This window comes from Choloepus didactylus, chromosome 1, assembly GCF_015220235.1.
Source record: "Choloepus didactylus isolate mChoDid1 chromosome 1, mChoDid1.pri, whole genome shotgun sequence".
Taxonomy (NCBI): domain Eukaryota; kingdom Metazoa; phylum Chordata; class Mammalia; order Pilosa; family Megalonychidae; genus Choloepus; species Choloepus didactylus.
Genome location: NC_051307.1, coordinates 72,080,370 through 72,101,133, shown reverse-complemented (window position 1 = coordinate 72,101,133; position 20,764 = coordinate 72,080,370). Strand labels below are relative to the sequence as shown.

The 20,764-nt window shown below is 38.6% G+C and overlaps 1 protein-coding gene and 1 pseudogene across 1 annotated transcript in view; one reads left to right on the top strand and one right to left on the bottom strand.

Annotated features, from left to right (window-relative positions):
- The window catches only part of LOC119515629 (basic proline-rich protein-like), a 575,210-nt gene that overhangs the window by 425,958 nt on the left and 128,488 nt on the right, over positions 1–20,764 (top strand). The gene's annotated exons all lie outside the window — the stretch shown is intronic.
- LOC119532861 lies at positions 4,138–4,585 on the bottom strand (annotated as a pseudogene).

The window sequence follows — 20,764 nt, the reverse complement described above, 5'->3', positions numbered from 1 at the left end:
TGCTATAAATTCAACACCAGTTCTCCAGCCACATCAGTTATGAGCATAAAGTATATCATAGTAGCCTCAAATCTCCAACAGTGGAAGGCTTGAACAAGAATGGATGCTGCTATAGAGTAATGCTGCTTCCTTTGATGACAACTGAACATCCATCTCCCTCCCCCTCGGATGACTTCTTCAGCATGTTAGAGCAGTGAGGAATGGTTTTAGTCTCATAACCAAGTTAGAGTGAAGACATTGGCCACGTAATACTCATGCTCCATTTTTTAAAAATTCTGAATCTTGGGCAACTGTTCTCTTGTAACTTACTTTACAGTTTCTAAAAGCAGTTATTGTCCAAAGCTGGAAGAACTTATGTCTTCTCAGATGAGCATGTGAATGAATGGAGGGAGGTAAACAAAAAATAAAATTAAAAAAGGATGAAGTCTGATAGGGGAGCAGCTGGATAAGAAAATCAAAAAAGGAACAGTAATTTAAAGGTTTTTTTTTCATGTTAGTATATTCTTTATTAATTCTACTTAATGCCTTTGAAAGTTTAGGTAGATAAACATTAGTTCCATTTATTGAGGTATTTTTGGCTAGTTGCCATAATGAATACTTGTCCTTCACTGTGGTGTGTGTGTTGGGAAAGCTGACCGGATTTTAAATTGTATATTAACCACATGGATTTACAGGATTTTTTGTGTAAAATTAACCAAAAAAAAAAAAAAAAAAAAAACCCACAAAAAATTTAACAATTAAAAAAAAAAAGTAAAATGTTTTTTCTCCAAGTGGTCAGGACTTGGGCCCTCTAATGGTTTCACCCACATAGGTTTTTTTTGGTTTTGTTTTTGTTTTTAATACGAAATTTTGTTTTGAGATAAATTCAGACTTACAGGAACAGTTGCAAAAACAGTACAAACCCCATACACAGAACTCCAGCATACCCTGACCCCCCTCCCCTGATACCCGATCCACCACCTTTAACATCCTGTCACACCACCATTTCTTTCTTTCTTTCCCTCCCTCCCTATCCTCCATCCTCTAATGCTCTGTCTTCTGAACATATGAGCGCAAGCTGCACACATACTTGAAAAAACAATATAATTCACATACACATTTCTCATGAACAAGAACATTTTTTTATGCAATCCCATTAAACACAGCTAAGAAGTTCAAGAAATTCAACCTTGATACAAAGCTTACATTCTCTATTTCCTTTTTTTTCCCTTATGTCCCATCTCTGTCCCTTTGAGCCTCCTCTCCTCCATCCTCAGATCCCATCCAGGATCATCCTTTGCATTTAATTTTCATCTATTTAGACTGTCTTTTTTTTTTTTTTCAATTGTGGAAACATATATACAGCCTAAATCTTCCCATTCCACCCCTCCCTAGCATTCCATTAGTGGGATTAATCACATTTAGAATGTTGCAATGCTATCACCTTCCCACCATCCCTTTCTAGAAGTTTCCCTTCACCCCAAACAGAAACTTTACACTCATTTCTTAACTCCCCATTGCCCCTTCCCCCACTTCTCAGAACTCCTACTCTACTTTTCATCTCTGTGGTTATATTCTCTGATACTTTCTTTGTGTTTACTGTGGGGCTTAAATTTAACATCTTAAATCTATAACAATCTTGTTTTTCTTTGATACCAACTTCAACATGACACATAAACTGTTCCTATACTCCCTCATTCCCCCACTTTTATGTAGTTCTTGTCAAAAATTACATATTTTACATTGAGTCCAAAACCTCTGATTTCTCATTACAGTTTATGTATTTTAGATCCTGTAGGAAGTAAATAGTGGAGTTACAAATCAAAAATATAGTAGTTTTGGTATTTATATTTGCCATGTGATCTTTAGTGGTACCCTTTATTTCTTCATGTAGTTTCAGTCAATTGTTTAGTGTCCCTTCCTTTCAACCTGCTGAACTCCCTTTAGCATTTCTTATGGGACTGATCTACTGGTGGTGAAGTCCCTCAGCTTTTTTGTCTGTCGATAGAGCTCCCTTTAGTATCTGAAGTAGGGCAGGTCTTTTATTAGCAAAATCTCTCAGCATTTGTTTGTCTGTGAAAAATTTAAGCTCTCCCTCAAATTTGAAGAAGAGTTGTGCTGGATAAAGTATTCTTGGTTGGAAATTTTTCTCTCTCAGAGTTTTAAATATGTCATGCCACTGCCTTCTTGCCTCCGTGGTGGCCGCTGAGTAGTCACTGCTTAGTCTTATGTTGTTTCCTTTGTATGTGGTGAATTGCTTTTCTCTTGCTGCTTTCAGAACTTGCTCCTTTTCTTCAGTATTTGACAGTCTGATCAGAATATGTCTTACAGTGGGTTTATTTGGATTTATTCTATTTGGAGTTCACTGGGCATTTATGCTTTGTGTATTTATATTGTGTAGAAGGTTTGGGAAGTTTTCCCCAACAATTTCTTTGAATACTCTTTCTGGACCTTTACCCTTCTCTTCCCCTTCTGGGACACCAATGAGTCTTAAATTTGGACATTTTATTTTATCTATCATATCCCTGAGATCCATTTCGATTTTTTCATTTTTTTTGATTGTTTCCCCATTCTTTCTTTTGTTCTTTCATTTTCTGTTCTGTGGTCCTTGAGGAGGCTGAGCTGTTGTTCACTTTCCTCTAATCTTGCATTATGAGTATCCAGAGTCTTTTAAATTTGGCCAACAGTTTCTTTTATTTCCATAAGATCTTCTATTTTTTATTTACTCTTGCAATTTCTTCTTTATGCTGTTCTAGGGTCTTCTTTATGTCCTTTATATCCTGAGCCATGCTCTTGTTGCCTGTCTGTAATTCTTTGATTAATTGTGCCAAGTACTACGTGTCTTCTGATCTTTTGATGTGGGTGTTTTGGTTTGGGTTCTCCATATCTTCTGGTTTTATCATATGCTTTAAGATTTTCTGTTGTTTTTGGCCTCTTGGCATTTGCTTTACTTGATCCCTAATTTGACAGAACTGCAGCTTGGTGGCATACACTTTCTCTAACTAATCAGCAGATGGCGTCCATGAGTCACCTATTCCTCTCAAGTCAGTTCTCCCCCACTTTGTCTTTGTGGTGTGTAGGGGTCTGATTCTTGTGGGGTCCAATTGGTGCACCAAGTTTGGGTGTGTTGCTGGTGCTGTCTGCCCTGAATGTGGGGCGTGTGGCTGGGTGATTAGGCAGGCAGGGCAGCTTTAATACTCAAACCTCCCAGGTGTTCCTGGATATTTAAGGCTGTTGCTGGAGCCTAAGCCTTCATTTCAGTCTTTCCACCAATTGTCTCTGCCACTGACCCACAAGTCCTTGGTATTCACGTAGGGTCCCTGGGATTTCTGAGCGGTTCCCCCTTCCCAGCTGTGCTCTTCCAAGACCTCTGCTGAGGGAGGGCCACGCCATGTCACTAGTGCATGCCAGCCTGCCAGGGAAGCCCTGGGTCTCTGGGCCGTGCAGGGGTGTTACCAGCCCACTTCAAAGATGGTTGAATGGGGTGTATTAACTTCCCGCTTTTCGCACAGCTCCACCCTCCCAGCTCTGGGACAGTCAGCCATGGGTGTATTAAAGGCCACTGTCCACGGCTGATATTGTGGCTTGTGTGTAGTGCTGCAGGAAAGATTTCCCATCACACTGGGTTTCTTGGCATGGCTCTGGACTATGGGACTGGCCCCAGGCAGGAGCGTCCCCTGCCCGCTGGAGAGATGGCTGCAAGGAATGTGGTTCTTTTTCTCCTTTTGGCTCCCCTCTGCTTTTCTCTGGTCTCGAGACAATCAGCAGCAATCAGACAGCATGCTTCACTGCGCGCTGTCCCCATTGTATCTGCAGCCACTCCCGGGCTTTTTTTTTAAAGAACTAGTCCGTCTCCAAACGCCAGCCCACCGTTTCCCCACACCACAGCGTGGCCACAGGACTTTCAGCCAACTCACTCACTCATTTCAGAATGCAGGCTCCTGGTTTCACCAAATGCATGTTCCCTGTGGATTTAGCAGACCTTGTCCAGCTGGCGCATCTCTGGCAGTGGTGTTCTGGGTCACTTTCTGGTTTTTATCTAGTATTTTTCACAGAGGTGTCTTTTTGCCCTGTCTCACCTAGCCACCATCTTAGGTTCTCCAGAAATTTAAAGTTGATTCCAGCTATAACGCAGGTTATTCTGACTTTAAGGTAGCATCACATGGCATACTTCTGAGTCCATTCCCGAGATATTCTGTAGTTCTTATCTCTGTTTTATAGATCTGTACAATCTCTGGCACTAGGGGGTCATCTGGGTTCAGATCACATAGCAGTGAACAAATGGATAAAAGAACTTTAGAAATAGTTAAAACAGGAGACCACTGTGATCTTAGAATATTGAGACAAATGCTGCCATTACTGTTAAAATTTGGATGATAAATTCTCATTGTAAATGCAACCTTAGGTGGTTTGAAGGGGTAGTCTGTAGGAAAATGAATTGTCAAAAAGAATACACCGTCTTGATATGGGCTGTCATTAGGTCCCATAATTGTGGCTTGCCAGTGAAACATATCATCCCCAACTGGACCTGCAGAACATTGTGCTGGGGAGGGGGGTGGTCATGGGCCAAATCACTAAGTTCCTTAGTAATCCATTTCAGCTCCATAGTCTGTGCTTTTCATCTGGCTCTGTACTATCTCGGTCTGTGCTCAAAGGTCCTGCCCAAACTTTATTATCAGGGTGGTGGGGAAGGATTGTATCTTCATCTTATACTGGTTCTGCCAGACACAGGTGCAGAAGGACCAGGGTCTCCCTCAAGCTGTGGGCTCAGCCTCCTCCCTGCACAGCAGCTGGTGCCTCCCCAGCCCTCCACACTGTACATTTTAATATTTAAAAATGTTAATATTAGAGGAATGTCCTGGGAGAAAGCCATTTTGAAACCAGAACTTTGGAGCAGATGCCAGCCACGTGCCTTCCCAGCTAACAGAGGTTTTCCAGACGCCATTTGCCATCCTCCAGTGAAGGTACCTGATAACTGATGTGTTACCTTGGACACTTTATGGCCTTAAGACTGTAACTGTATAGCCAAATAAACCCCTGTTTTATAAAAAAAAAAAAAAAATGTTAATATTTAAAAATGTTTTTCCCTGAGACGTCTGTTTCTTGATTTTGTAATCAGTTGGTGCTAAGAGAGAGATTTTGTTGAGCTTTAGCCCTCGTATCAGGCAGGTCTGCCCAAGGTGAATGCAATGTACAGAATTTTCCTTTCTCTGGGCCTATGCTTTGTCCTGGGCTTTTGTATTTTAGTTGTTTTGTTTATACTCTCTTTATAAGTGTTTGGTTGTCCCTTCTATTTCCCAGGAGATGGAACCCTCTCTCTCCTGGGTGTTTGAAGCTGGCAAGCCTTTGCCCCAGACTTTCTGCCTCTATGTTTCTTACACTCCGTACATTGCCTCAACTGTCTTTGACTGGAGGGAAAGTTCTGAGAGGAAGTTCATGCTAGAGAGAAACTTCCTAAGCCAGTTTTTCCAAGCAATATTTTGGCTGCACAGACTGTGACACTGAACAGACTGGCTCCACAGTGACCTGAGGAGGGAATCAGGAAGGGTGCCAAGAGCTTTTTGCACAGCTCCTCAAAGCTTAGCTTTCTTGGCCTGCCAGGCAAATGCAGCCCTTCAACTAACTGTTCCTTTCAGCTCTGAGGAAGCACAGTTTCCTTAAGTCAGCACTGCCTCAGTACCTGTCAGGGGCACTGTGAAACAAAGGCAGCCACTGTCATTGTCTGGAGTGGCTTGAAACAATTGCTGCCCTCAGAGCCTATGATCCAAAGTTGCTAATCAAAAGCTGTGATCAGAGATCAGCTGTTCCCAGCCCTGGTCTTGGAGAAGAGGATTTTTATGTCCTTTCTGTCCCCAGTGAACTAGCCAGGGACTGGAACCTATGACAGCCTACTGAAAGAGTGGGGAATGGGCTCTGGTAGTCACTGCATGGAGAGAACAATTTATTCTTCTTTACCATAATTTATCAGCCTCTTCCTCCTGCTCTTCCCTTGATGTTCTATAGTGTTCTTCTGACCTCTGGAGTTGCATAATAGTTGTTTCAGACAATTCTTGTTTTGGTAGAAGGACTGTCTTGGAGCTCCTTACTCTACCATCTTTGTATTATTCTTTCTTTTGGGCTGTTTTTAAAGTTTTTCTCTTTGTCTTTAGTTTCAAAAGTGCATCTTAAAATGAATTTTTTTTTGTTTTATTGTATTTCCATTGTTTAAATGTGTAAATTTTGTTGATCACCAATTCTATCTTAAGTTCTCGCCACTATACTGTTGAATCCATCTAGTGAATTTTCTTTTTCAGTTACTGTATTTTTCAGTTCTATAATTTCCATTTGGTCCTTTTTTTATAACTTCTTTTATTTTCTGAGACTTTCTATTTTTTCATTTGTTTCAAGAGAATTTACAATTGGTTGTGCATTGTGGTTCCAGTGGCAGTTTAATTTCTCCTTGGTGTCTGGTGCTGCCTGAGATTTCATGGTTTCTGCTGGTCCTGCTTGGTGGGGGGGGTGGGGAGGAGTGGAAGGAAATTTCCCAGTTCAGGCTTCCTGGTGCCTCTATGTGTGGAAAGGGAATCTCTGGCCCACAGAGAAGACAAGTATTTGTTGTGGTAGGATTTCCCCTGCTGTTGCCTCCTGGCTACCCTGTGTCTCTTGGTGGGGGAATTCTCTGGCCAATGGGAACAAAGAAGTTTCCCAAATTGAGCCACTTGATGTAGTGGTATCTCCCTTGCTGGTGTTGACTGGTGTCAATCAGTAGGGGACAGTGGTCAGGCTTGGCAGAGAAGGAGAGTGATTTCCCTGGCCACTTATTGTAGCTGGGACTTCTGATAATCCCCACTGCCAGTACTGCTGGGTATGCCTGGTATTGTTGTTGGGATTCCAGACTGATATGGGGAGAGAATAGGCCTACAAAGGTCTAGGTTGAGCTCTCAAATGAGCCCAGGTTGAGTGCCAGGAAATGCCTGGTCTTAGTTGCCTTCTCCTGTTGATTTAGAGGTCATGAGAAATGCTACTGCTTTATTGTTCTTCTGGTCCTGGGATCCCTAATCAGTCTGTCTTTGTCCACATTTCAGAGTTCTCTTTTGGTTGTATCTTGCTTTATTTCCAGGGTTTACATTTGGGCTTAGTGGGAAGGAGCAGGAACAAATTAGTCTGCACCTTCTTATCCACTATACCCTAGGTATTTCATTCTGGGAACTATCCTGTGACATAGCAATAATTGCCTCCCTGTGTGGCCTGCCTTATAAGATGGTTTTCATCAGCAAATGGTTTTATGGCTAAATGTTTTGAATATTCCAAAGGAGGATTTTATTATTGTCTTAATTCATAGCCTAGTAAAAACTAAAATCATTCATTTAGGCAGACTGAATTTCATGCTATTTTCAATAATGATCTTTTCCTTGTTGTTTTCCCTAACATTCTAATAAGTCACTCTGTGGTTTTTCTCCAATCCAAGTTAACTTCAAACCTCATAGATTCTGGGACCTTTATACCCATTTAAGAAATTTGCTTATATTTTATCTATTCCATTATTTGTGCTATTTAAAAACTGCTTGAATTCTATCTCATGCCTTGGGATATAATATATGAATATGGAGATGTGCATCATTTAAAGCATTTATATATACTCATTTCATAATTAATCATTATTCATTTTATTCTCCCTTTCTGTAGCTATTACAGATTATTCTTCTTTCTGGTATTGTTTTAAAAGAGCTTCATTAATAGCATTCATTTCATTGATAAAAAGGGAAGAAAAATAGGAGTTTGATAATTCTTAGGTCTTTTTCATTTGTTAAGATTGCACCATTTTCTCCCAAAAGGTGACTAGTCCATCCTTAGACTTCTATTTGTTCTGAGTATAAATTGTGTTCTTTATCTTCTTCATTATTTTCCTTTGATGTTTACTCCACAATTTATTCTTTCTGAGTCATATAATTCTAGCAAGTTCTCCTAAATAGAGAAAATGGGGCATTGCCATTATATAAGCAATATGGTTGTATTTTTTCTCAAATGTGAATGTAATAATATTGCATGCAGATAATACATTTTATTGTGTGCTGTTCATCATATAAAACGGTGAAAAATAACCTGTTCTCCCATCTGAATATAATCAACTTGGATGGCTTTTTTTTTTTCTTTTTTTTTTTTTTTGGTGTTTTCATCCATCTCTATTATTTTATCCTTTTTCCTCCTTATAATCAAGGACATTTTTAAAGGTGACTGTCAGGTATACAGGTGCAATTAGAATAAGGGCAACCAATCATATGAAATTTGAAGCTTGACATTAACATTAAAGCAATGGCTTGATTGAGCTAGCTAGCCACTGAAAGTATCATAAATCATAGTTTGCAGAAATTTTGTTAACTGAGTGGGCTTTACAGCCAGGTAAGAATTTCCTTTCAGCTGTGCATAGAAGATTGTTTTAGTTTATGTGTACTATGCTCGTATTTTGTTCTATCTATTCACTCTTAGCAATATATAGTCACGAGAATGATATTCACTAACTAACGATGACTAATGTACTCATATGATACTTATTCTGTTGGCCACTTTTATTTTTAGACAAACCCTATGGCCTCAGTGTATTTCTCACACTTATTTTTCTTGTCTAATGTGAGGAATTATCTTACCCTTGGACAGAAGAGGCAGCAGATGCCATTGTTAAGCACATAGATACATGATTAGAATACATCTAAACTCTACAACTGTGTAGCTTAACGCTCTAACCATGGGCAAGTTAATTAGGGTCCTCAAATTTCAGTACATATTGAAAAGCTGATAGTTTATTCCTTGGATTGCCAACAGTTAAATTAATCTAATTCTGTTTGAGTTTTTAAAATATATGAGGATTAAAATAGTATAGGTAGATGGAAATTACCCAGAGGAAAAGTATGATTGAGCTTCCTTCTTGAAACAATCTGGACAATTTCTTATGGTCTTTAGCATCTGAATGATTAGAGGAAGTTTCCTATTACTCACTAAGTCTCACCCTTTCTGAAAAGTTTAAAAGTTTATGTTACAACATCTACACTAGAATAATGTCTTATTGCTGGCTGGTGCAATTTGACTATGGAATTAAATTTGTCATCACCAAGAAATTAAGGTAATGGTTTTAAAGCACAGTATATGGGATAACATTATTCAGGAGAGGCATTCAACTATTCTTCTCACTGATTGGAAATAGGTAATAGTTTCTAGTTTCTGTAAATTGATGCTTTAACATCTATAGATATCTCCAGGTGACCAAGACCCACCTGTACATCTGCTACTCCTAGATAATTCTGATCCTAACTTGCTTACAAGTAAACAATCTCCAACATGCAGAGGTGCCATTTTCAGAGACAACCACCCAATCCCACACTAGCATGCCTCCACCCCAAAGTTGTCCCTTCCCACAGAAACCACAATAGAGACACTTTTTCATTTCCACTTGCTCCCACTCTGTCTTGTGTCTGACTGTTGTGTTTTCCCCATGTGGCTCTGCATGTTGTGCTGCCCTCTCCTCAAGGAGCTGTGAGTATAATAAATCTTTCAAACTCTTCTAGTCTTTCACTCTTTGAGGTATAGCCTTACTGTACTTCATACAAAATAATATCAACAATGTTATGATCATCAGCTTGGGACAACAACACATTCTGATTAATGGTGTGCCTAAGACAGCATTAATTCAAATCTTTGCTCTGGGCTTTAGGCCTATCTACCATCAGAAAAGTGATTTATCTTTTATGTAGCCTCAGTTTATCCATATATCAAATGAGGTTAACATAATATTTCCTACTCATGGAATTGTTGTGAGGATTAATTCGCATAAAAGTCTTACTACAGGATATACTTAATAAATCAACTATTATCATAAATTCTTTATTCAAAATTGAACTACTTAAAATTGAAATTAGTCCAAGTAAATGAATCTTTATTTGTAGAACATTTGAAAATTAAGCATAAGCAAGATAAATAAAGATGATTTCTCTGTTTCCAGAATATACTTTTGATATTTTGTTGCAAATACTTCCAAATGCTTATCCATAGCTATACATCTAATAAGGCCCCTCTTCTTTTTTTTAAACAAAAACAGGATGATTTTATATATATATACACACACAAACACATATATACACATGAACACGTACACATCTATACATGCATAATCATATTTTCTCACTTTGTGTATCTTGAGCATCTTTCCCTATTAACAGGTAATATCATCAACTCTATCTGAAAACATATATCATTGTTGAAGTTCCTTAATATCATTGAATATATATGTGTATCACAATTAAATCAATCCTGTGTTTATTCTTTTTTTTTTTTTTTTTTTTTAGTGATGCTGTTATTATTTTTATTGTTATCATTGTGTCCCAGTTGGAAAGACCTTAATGCTTATGATTACCTGGTCCAGGCTTACTGACTAGGTTACAGGTAAGAAAACTGAACCCTGGGGGGATAAAATGGAAGTGCAGAAAACCCAGTTCCTTGGCACTTAGCACCTGGCCTTTCCACTTGACCATAGGTTATGATCTGGGGGATTGGTGCCACCATGATGTTGCTCATGTCCAAAGAATACAGGTAAACTAGTGGGAATGACATGGCCTTCCCCACAGTGAGTCTGTCCTTAGACAGCAGTCCAAGCCCCTTCATGAGGGCCTGTATGATCTGGCCTGTGGTCCATACCATGGGCCTCATCCGGGGGTGTTCTTCTCACCCTCCTCCCTCTTTCCTTCTGTTCTTTCTTTATTCTTTTATTAATTGAGATGTAATTCACATACCATAAAATGCACCCTTTTAAAGTGTGCAATTCAGTGGTTTTTAGTACTCATAAGGCCAGACAACCATCGTCTTATCTAATTCCAGAACATTTTCATCACCCTCATAAGAAACCCCATACTATTAGCAGTCCTTCCCCATTTGCTCCCTCCTTCCAGCCCCTGGCCACCATTAATCTACTTTCTGTCTCCGTGGATTTCTCTGTTCTGGACAATTCATATGAATCAAATCATAGAATATTTAGCCTTTGTGTCTGGTTTCCCTCACTTAATATAATGTTTTTGAAATTTATTTGTGCTGTAGCATGTCAATACCTCATTCCTTTTTATGGCTGAATAATATTCCATTGTATGGATATACCAAATTTTGTTCATCCATTCATAAGTTGATGAACATTTGAGTGGTTTCTACTTTTTGGCTTTTAGCTGCTATGAACATTTGTGTATAAGTTTTGCATAAACACATTTTTAGCTCTCTCAGAAATATACCTAGAAGTGGAATTACTAGATCATATGGCACTTCTATGTTTAACTTTTTGAGGAAGTGGTCAATAGGCTACACCACTTTATATTGTAACCAGCAGTGTACGAGGGTTCTGATTTTTCCCACATCTTCTCCAATACTTGTTTCTGTTTTTCCAATTATAACTGTCTTTGTGAGTGTTATCTCATTGTGGTTTTGATTTACATTTCCCTAGTGACTAGTGGTATCAAGCATTTTTTCATGTGCTTTTTAGCCACTTGTTTATCTCCCCAAGAGAAATGCCTATTCAAATCCTTTGCCCATTTTTAAATTGCCTTATTTATCTTTTTATTGTCAAGAATTTTAAAAAACATATTATGAATATTACATCCTGATCAGATATGAGAGTTGAAAATGTAATCTTGCGCTCTGTGGGCTGTCTTTTCACCTTCTTGATGGTGTCCTTTGACGCACAAAAGGTTTTAATTTTTCTGAAATCCATTTTACCTAGTTTTAATTTGGTTGTTTGTACTTTAGGAGTCATATCTTAGAAATCATTGCTTAATCCAATGTCACAAGGTTTACATCTATATTTTCTACTAAGAATTTTTAAGTTTAGCTCCTATGCTTAGGTCTATGATTCATTTTGAGTTGATTTTTGTACATGCTGGGGGAGCTAGGAATCTAACTTCTTTCTCTTGCTCATGGACAGCTAGTTTTCCCAGCACCACTTGTTGAAAAGACTGTTCTTTCTTAATTAAACTGCATGGCTCCCTTGTCAAAAATCAATTGTCCATAAAGACATTGTTTTCTGAACACTCAATTCTTTTTCATTGATCTAAATGCCTATCCTTATACAGTACTGTAGCTTTATAATACATTTTGAAATTAGGATGTATGAGTCTCCAACTTTGTTCTTTTTCATGATTGTTTGGCTATTCTAGTTTTTTTGCATTTCCAAATAATTTTTATGATATACTCATCAATTTCTGTAAAAAGAGCAGCAAAAATTTTGAGAGGGATTGTGTTGAAGCTGTAGATCAATTTGGGGAATACTCCATCTTAACACTGTTAAGTTTTCCAATCCATGAACACAGGATGTTTATCCATTTATTTATATCTTTAATTTATTTCAATGATGTTTTGTGATTTTGATTGTACAAACCTTGAGCTTCTTTGGTTCAATTTATTTTTAAGTGTCTTATTCAGTGTAGTAAGTAGAATTGTCTTAATTTAATTTCCAGATTTTCATTGCTGGTGTGTTGAAATACAATGTATTTTTGTACATTGATCTTGTGTCCTGCAGCCTTGCTGAACTCATCTTTTAGCTCTTAGGGTTTTAGAATGGAGTTCCATAGGATTTTCTATATACCGTCTTATGTCATCTGCTGATGGTTTTACTTTTTCCTTTTCAGTCTGATGCATTTTATTTATTTTTTAAATCTAATTTTTTCAGGTTAGAACCATGTGCCTGTTTGAATGTATTATGTCCCTCAGAAAAAGTCATATTCTTTGTTGCAATCTTGTGGGGCAGATATTTTAGTGCTTATTAGATTGGAATTCTTTGAGTGTTTCCATGGAGATGTGCCCCACCCACCTGTGGGTAATGACACTGATTGGATAATTTCCGTGGAGGTGTTGGCCTGCCCATTCAGGGTGGCTCTGAATTAAGTTACTGGAGCACTATATAAGTTCAGACAGAAGTAGCAAGCTTGCTACAGCCAAGAGGGACACTTTGAAGAAAGCACAGGAGCTGCAGATGAGAGACAGTTTGAAGACGGCCATTGAAAGCAGACTCTTGCTCCGGAGAAGCTAAGAGAGGACAAATACCCCAAGTGCAACTAAGAGTGACATTTTTGAGGAACTGAAGCCTAGAGAGGAACATCCTGGGAGAAAGCCATTTTGAAACCAGAACTTTGGAGCAGATGCCAGCCACGTGCCTTCCCAGCTAACAGAGGTTTTCCAGACACCACTGGGCATCCCCCAGTGAAGGTACCCGATTGTTGATGCCTTACCTTGGACACTTTATGGCCTTAAGACTGTAACTGTGTAACCAAATAAACCCCCTTTTATAAAAGCCAATCCATCTCTGGTGTTTTGCATTCTGGCAGCATTAGCAAACTAGAAAAAACCACCAGTTCTAAAGGTTGAATAGAAGTGGTGTGAAAGGACATCTTTGTCTTTTTAGAGGGAAAATTTTCAATGTTCCACTATTAAGTATAATGTTAGCTGTGGATTTTTATAATGCTGTTCATCAGGCTGAGGAGATTCCTTCCTATTTGTTGAATGTTTTTGTTAAGAAAGGCTGTTGGATATTTTCATGTGCTTTTTCTGCAGGTGTTGAGATGATCATGTATTTTTTGTCCTTTATTTTATTAACATGGTGTATTATATTGGTGATTTTTAAAAGTTGAACCAGTATTGCATTCCTTGGAGAAATCCAACTTGGTAACGGTGTAAAATCCTTTTTATATATTGCTGGATATGGTTTGCTAGTATTTGAATCTGTATTCATAAGGGATACTGGTCTGTATTTTTTTTGTTGTTGTTGTTATGTTTTTGGGATATAGGCGTTAGGGTTATACTGACTTCACAGAATGAATTGTGAAGTGTTCTCTCCTCTTCTATTCTTTGGAAGAATTTGTGAAGGATTTCTATTAATTTCTTTTGACACCATTATAGAATTCACTAGTGAAGACATTTCATTATGGATTTTCTTTGTGGAAAGTTTTTTTTCTATTATTACCAATTCAATCTATTTACATGTTATAGGTCTTTTCAGATTTTCTGTTTCTTCTTGAGCCAGTTTCAGTGTGTTTTTCTAGGTATTTTACCATTTCATCTAGGTTATCTAATTTGTTGGCATGCAATTGTTCATAGTAATCTCTTATAATCCTTTCATTTTTGTAAAGTAAATAGTAATGTCCCCTCTTTCATTCCTGGTGTTAGCAATTTGAGTCCCCTTTCTTTTTATTTTGGTCAGCCTGGCTAAAGGTTTGTCAATTTTGTTGATCTTTTGAGAGAACCAACTCTTACTTTCATTGATTTTCCCTTTTGTCTTTCTATTCTTGATTTCATTAATTTATACTCTACTCTTTTTCTTTGCTTAGGTTTAGTTTACTCTTCTTTTCTAGTTCTTTAAAGTGGAAGATTGGATATTTTTCTTCTTCTTAAATATATATATTTATAGCTGTAAATTTCCCTCTAAGAACTGTTTTCTTTGCATCCTATAGGTTTTGGTATGTTGTGCCTTCATTTTCATTCATCTCAAAGTATTTTCTAATTTCCCTTGTGACTTCTTCTTTGACCTTTTCGTTATTTAGGATTGTGTTTCATTTACACATTTGTGTATTTCCCACATATTTTTCTGTTATTAATGTCTAATTTCATTCCATTTTAGTCAGAGTACATACTTTTATGATTCAGTCCTTTTAAATTTATTGAGACTTGTTTTATGATCTATTCTGGAGAATGTTCCATGTGGGTTGAGTGTTCTATAGATATGTTAGGTCTATTTGGTGTTTAGTATTGTTCAAGTTTTCTATATTCTTGTTGATCTTCTGTCTAGTTGTTCTATCCATTATTGAATGTGGGGTATTGTAGTCTCCAATGATTATTGAATTATCTATTTCTTCTTTTATTTTTGTCATTGTTTTGCCATGTGTATTTTGAGGCTCTGTCTTTAGGTACATATGTGTTTATAAATGTAATGTCTTCTTGATTTTATCAATAAAAGATGTCCTTCTTTTTCTCTGGTGACAATTCTTGTCTTAAAATATATATTTTTTGATATTAGCTGAGGCACTCCAGCTCTCTTTTGGTTACTGTTTGCATGTTATATCTTTTACCATCCTGTCATTTTTAACCTCTTTTTGTCTTAGAGACAATTTATAGTTGGATCATGTTTTTGTATTCATTATTCCAATCTCTGCTTTTTAATTGAGGTGGTTAATGCATTTACATAACCCTCTGTCATACACATGTCTCTGTGCACTTATTTCATTAGGATACATTCTACATGTGCAATTATTGGGTTAAAATAAATGACTCTTTCAAGTTGTATTTCTCCCAAGCAAGTTTGTACAGTTTGTAGTCCCACCAGAAAAAAGTGGGAAATTGGGGATCTTAAAGTATTAGAACTGCAGATAATTTCTCATGGCCTCCAAGCCCAAACTATTTGATGTTCCTACTATACTCTTTGAAAGTCACTCATTTACTTTCTTAAATACTCTCCTGCCCCTGACATTTAAGCTTTTTCCAATGTGTCCATAAGCTATATCTGTAGCCTAATATCCCACTATTACTCAATATATTGCTCATCTTCTATTTATACTGCACCAGTATTTCAGCACAGTCTAACCCAACTTTGTCCTTTCTTTCTAATCTATTTTGTTTCCTATAATTAGATTGTCCTTATCTACTCCTGTCTTGCCAACACTTTTCATACTTGAGGGCTCATGGCTACACCAATAATTTATCCATGAAATAATTCCTCACACCTCCATCTAAAATTGACATTGTAACCATTTAAACTTCTATAACACTTTATGCTTGTTTTATTACAATTACTTTACTATTAATTATGATTTTATAGTAATCTTATACCTCTGCATAGCATATTTTAATTTGTTTAAAATAAAGGGCAGCACTTACAAATCTATTTTCCCCAAAAGTGAGAATAAGTATCTTGTATACCATAGGCAATCAGACATTAGTGAATTGATCTGTCTTCCAACTTTCTCTTTCTTTTCCTGTTCCACAGTAGTTTGGGCTCCTAATATTTCCTATCTGTCCTAATTTGATAACATCATAACTTATTTGCCTGATTCCATCTTTTTTTCACTCTGAACCACTTTTCAAATTATGTCACAATACTTTTACAACCCTAGGCAAACCATGCTCTCTTTTTTTTGCCCCACATATAAAATTGCTTTCTAAATATATCCACTCTGCACAGTATGGCACCTAGGACCCTCACATCTCTTTAACCTTATCAATACGGTGGCTACCCTAAACTCTATGAATTAATAATCTTGTTTCCTTGAACAAGCTCTGTGTTGTCGTGATGCACATAGGGATAACATTAGTAAGTCACACTGGGGTAACTGCACAACTGCTTATGGCAGGGATAATTGGCCTGGGGTTTCTGGCTGCTCTAGGCTTCACCCAGTTGGGCCAAGGGTTGGGGAGAATCTGTAACTTATATATGGTGCAACTGGGGGAGAAGCTTCCGACTGTGCTTTCTTGATCTTTGGCTTTTACTCATGTTGTCCGTTTGCTTGGCAAACTGGCCTACCACCAATTCCATGTGGCTTTCCCCCTCATCACTTCTATTGACAAAATGTATACCTGTCTGTGCAAAATTGAATTATGTGCCTTGATTTAGACCTGTTCTTACTTTTAATCTGCATCCCTGTGGGTGTGAACCTATTGTAAATAGGCCCTCTTGAGGATGTTAGTTTTAGACAAGATGTAGCACAACTGAATGAGGGTAGGTCTTAATCCAGATTACTGGAATCCTTATAAGCAGAAGAAATTCACACATAGTAAGAGAAAGCCATGGGCGTAGCTGGAAGCCAAAGTCAACAGGGACCTGAACGAGAAAGGAGCGGATGTGGCCATGTGATGCGAGGCAGCTATGCAAGCCAAGAAACCCAGAGGATTGTTGGCAAGCCAGCACCGCAACGTTACATACTTTCGGGAGAAAAGCTTACCTTGCTGATGCCTCAACTTTGGGCTTCTCCTAGTCTCGAAACCATAAGCCAAGAAATTCTCATTGTTCAAGCCAACCCTTTGTGGTATTTATCTTAGCAGCCTAGTAGACAAAGACATTGTCTTTCAAGGTCTGATTTCCATGTTACCTGGACATTTTTCATGATTTCTTCCTCAAAAATTATCTTCTCTGTTTTCCCCATATAATTTTATTTATATGTTTTCTATGAAACTAAAAATAATCTCTCTGGTATTAGTTAGGCTTATGTTACCTTTCATCCCCATGAGACTGCAAATTCTTTGAGTTTTTAGACAGTGTTTCAGTAGTTACTTAATCTTCCTTAGCAGACAAGACATTGCTCTGTGCATGTTAGACATGGTCTAAACACTGGCTGAGTTGAATTGTTGGGGATCTCATAAGAGTAATATCTTATGTTATATGTAAGGAGAGAACAATTAGATTGACAGTGTTTCTAAGTCACTTCTTTTACAGAGGAAATTAATCTTGGTTTACTTACATTATTTTCTCAAAATCATTGGGAAGAAGTGCATAAGAAACATCTGGAAGGCTTGTTAAAACACAGATTGACAGGCCCTAATCCCAGAGTTTCTGATTTAGTAAATTTGGGGTGGGGCCCAAATTTAGCATTTCTAACAAGTTTGCTTGGGACACAGCTGCCGCTGGCCAGGGGACTATAATTTGAAAGACACTGCCTTAGGCCATAGATAGACTTATTATGCTTCTGCTTTAGGTGTCTTGTAAAAATATAATTTTAGAAGGATTGTTCTGTGCATATGTGTTTAAGAGACAGAGAGAGAGGAAAACAAGGAGAATTGTTGGGTAATATATTTTAACCAGAGGTTAGGCTTCCGATCCTTGTTAGGCTTATGCATAGGAAATAATAAATAATGATGCTCCTCTAGGATTTATTTACTCTTTGCATATATGCTGTTACTCTCAAACCACAAACATACAGTGCTGTGCCAGAGAAGATTCTGCTTGTGGCCCTGGGATCAAAAAGTATTCTTGGAGCCACTGTATTTTGTTATCCTTCCGTTAGAAGCCAGAAAGCACCAAGTCTACAGTTTATTTGTGTTCAATTTCTGAAAGAGATGGAGAAGGGCTGTCAGGAAGACCAGAGAAACTTTGCTTCTATATTAAAAATGAGTGATTACAACAAGTGTGTGGCAGGCAGGTGAGTGCAACTAGGTGAGAGACCTGAGTTTCTGATGTCATGTGTTCACCCTCTTATGCCTCATGAAGGGCATTTTCCCCTTAAAGTACAGTCCACTCTTAGAGACAGTGCTATTTTATTTATGTTGTGAATTTATTACGCTTTTGTGGATGAGACTTTGAAGTTGGTCATCACTTATAACACCTCTTCTTGGAATAATGCATTCTGCATTCCAAATAGCCAATTTACAAATCAACTCAGGGGACACAACCTGTCTACAAATTGGGCACTGCTTGCTTGTACTGCAGTTCCTAGAGTAAACAGACTTGACTCATTTCCTAAAGTAGTCCATTTGTATATGGCAGAACAATAATATAAGGAGGTGCTCACTCTGTATAGAGAAATTGACAATTTTCTACAGAAACACATTTTTTATTCACATAGTGTGGAGACAATTATGTAAAACCCTTCTTGTGTAGTTGCACATTTGTGTTCTTGATCAAAGGAAGGCTAAGGGCTATGTCTGTGTTAGCCAGCCTTCCAGTGTGGCAAATATCCTTTAGCTTCCTAGTAAGTAGTGGCTTCTCCTGGGTATGTTTGGTTGGTGGGCTGAGGAAGGCTAAGGAAGATTCTTAAGAAGGAAGAACTAGCGCTAAGGGGACTACACTGGCTGTGACATGTAGCAGTATTTCAGAAACAGTGGCCAAAAGGGTTATGAATATGCATTTTACCAAATTTCACATTAAGATGACTGCACAGTGTCAACAATGAGTGGTTGTGAGCTGGGAATGTAGTAACTTGTCATTGCATCAGCTCCCCAGGAAAAGTATTCTGAGTCATAAATCAACGTGCAGGATGTGTATGAGGGAGGGTTCTTAGGATGGGCACCTGTAGGGATAAGATGAGAAAGCAGGAAGCAGGGAAAAATTGGAGTGTGATGCTTCTATCACAAAGCCTCCTTCAGCTAATCCTGAGGGGAGCTCTGAGGCAGGGATGGTGCTTCAGAGTTTCTCTGGCTTGAGTCAAGGGGTTGGCCATTATACCCCTTCATCCCCCAGTTTTTGAATAGATGCTTCCACTGGGAAGGGGTGAGACTCTGGCTAAGGAAATTCCCAGAGAGGGCTGAAAGTATCTGCCAATGTCCCAGAGAGGGCTGAAAGTATCTGCCAATGTCCCAGAGAGGGCTGACAGTATCTGCCAATGTCGGGAGAAATACATCCTTCAGTTCTGAAGGGGGAACTGAGTGGGAAAGGAAAGTATCCATGACACTTATTCAGTAGGAAGGAAAATCTGTGGGCAACTAGGAGTACATGGGATAGGCTTTCTCTGTGGGGAAAGGAGCAGGCTTCTAGGCACTAAGCAGAAGTCCATGGTCCCAGTTTAATATTGGCTACTACAGGGCTCCGAGCACAGTATAAAGAACTGGAATAATATAAGGAAGATTCTTAAGAATGAAGAAGCAGCGCTAAGGGGACTACACTGGCTATGACATGTAGCAGTAGTTCAGAAACAGTGGCCAAAAGGGTTTTGAATATGCATAACCCTGATTTACTGAGTTTATCTACAAGTCATGTATAGTATTGTTATTCCCTACAATCACCCTGAAAGTGGGCATGGTTAACTCCACTTTACAGAAGGAGGCTCAAGAGGAAGGGTGGCTTGCCCACCACAGTCGGATAGGTATGAAATGCCTGAAGCAGAATGCAACACTGAGTTTTTCTCCAAAGCCCCTTCTCTTTGAACTCTGTTCTCTGAACATATGCAGGAAATTATGTCACATAAATTTTCAAAGGAAGACCACATCCTGTAGTGACCTCAGACTGATGAGCATAGGCTTCTGGGCCACCCCAAAGAGCCAGGCTTACCAGGAGTAAGGGCTCCCAACAATTAGTGGCAGGGGTACTGATGGGGGACTGGCCCACAGACAAGCAGAGGTCGGGAGGAGGGATGACAGATGCAAAACTTGGTGTTTTTACCTCAGAGGGATGACAGATACAAAACCTGGTGTTTTTACCTCAGAATAAGAGAGCCCTCTGACTGAACTGCGATCATTTATTATTAGTGAAGCAGGGTTGCTAATTCAGCTCACACTACACTGAGCTATGCAAGAGAAAGGTATTTTTATTTTGCACAAAACATATGATCTTCTTGAAGAACCTCATCTATCTAGCTAGTTAGGGAGAGAAATAAAACACCTGAATTCTAGTTTAGGTCATTCTAACCCAAAAATGTAAACAGACCTTTAAGGTAATTTAGTTTCTCTTATGTAAATCCCTATTCTTTCAGAGTTTTACTCCCTACTCACCTTTTCTTTCCATAATTGTGTTTGGGTGTAAGTGACTTGCCCTTGGTGGCACTGGGGAAGAAGGTGGGGGCCCCAGGAGCCACATGCAGCTCCTACTGCTGCCCCCTGTCCTCCTGTCAGCAGTGCTCCTCAGCTGCTGCTAAGGTCTGGTCAGGTCCTGGTGAAGTCTTTTTTCTCTTAGCTCAGTCACACCCCAGAGAACCTCCATGAAGACTCAGTCCCACCTTGCTCGTGATGCCCCTATAGGCCACCCTGAAATCTGCTTGCACTTCTGATTTTATTCCCAAATCTGGTCTTTCCTGTTGCTTTCCGGTCTCTGAGCCACTTGACCTCTACAGCAAACACTTCCCTTGCCAGCCAGCCCTGTCACCTA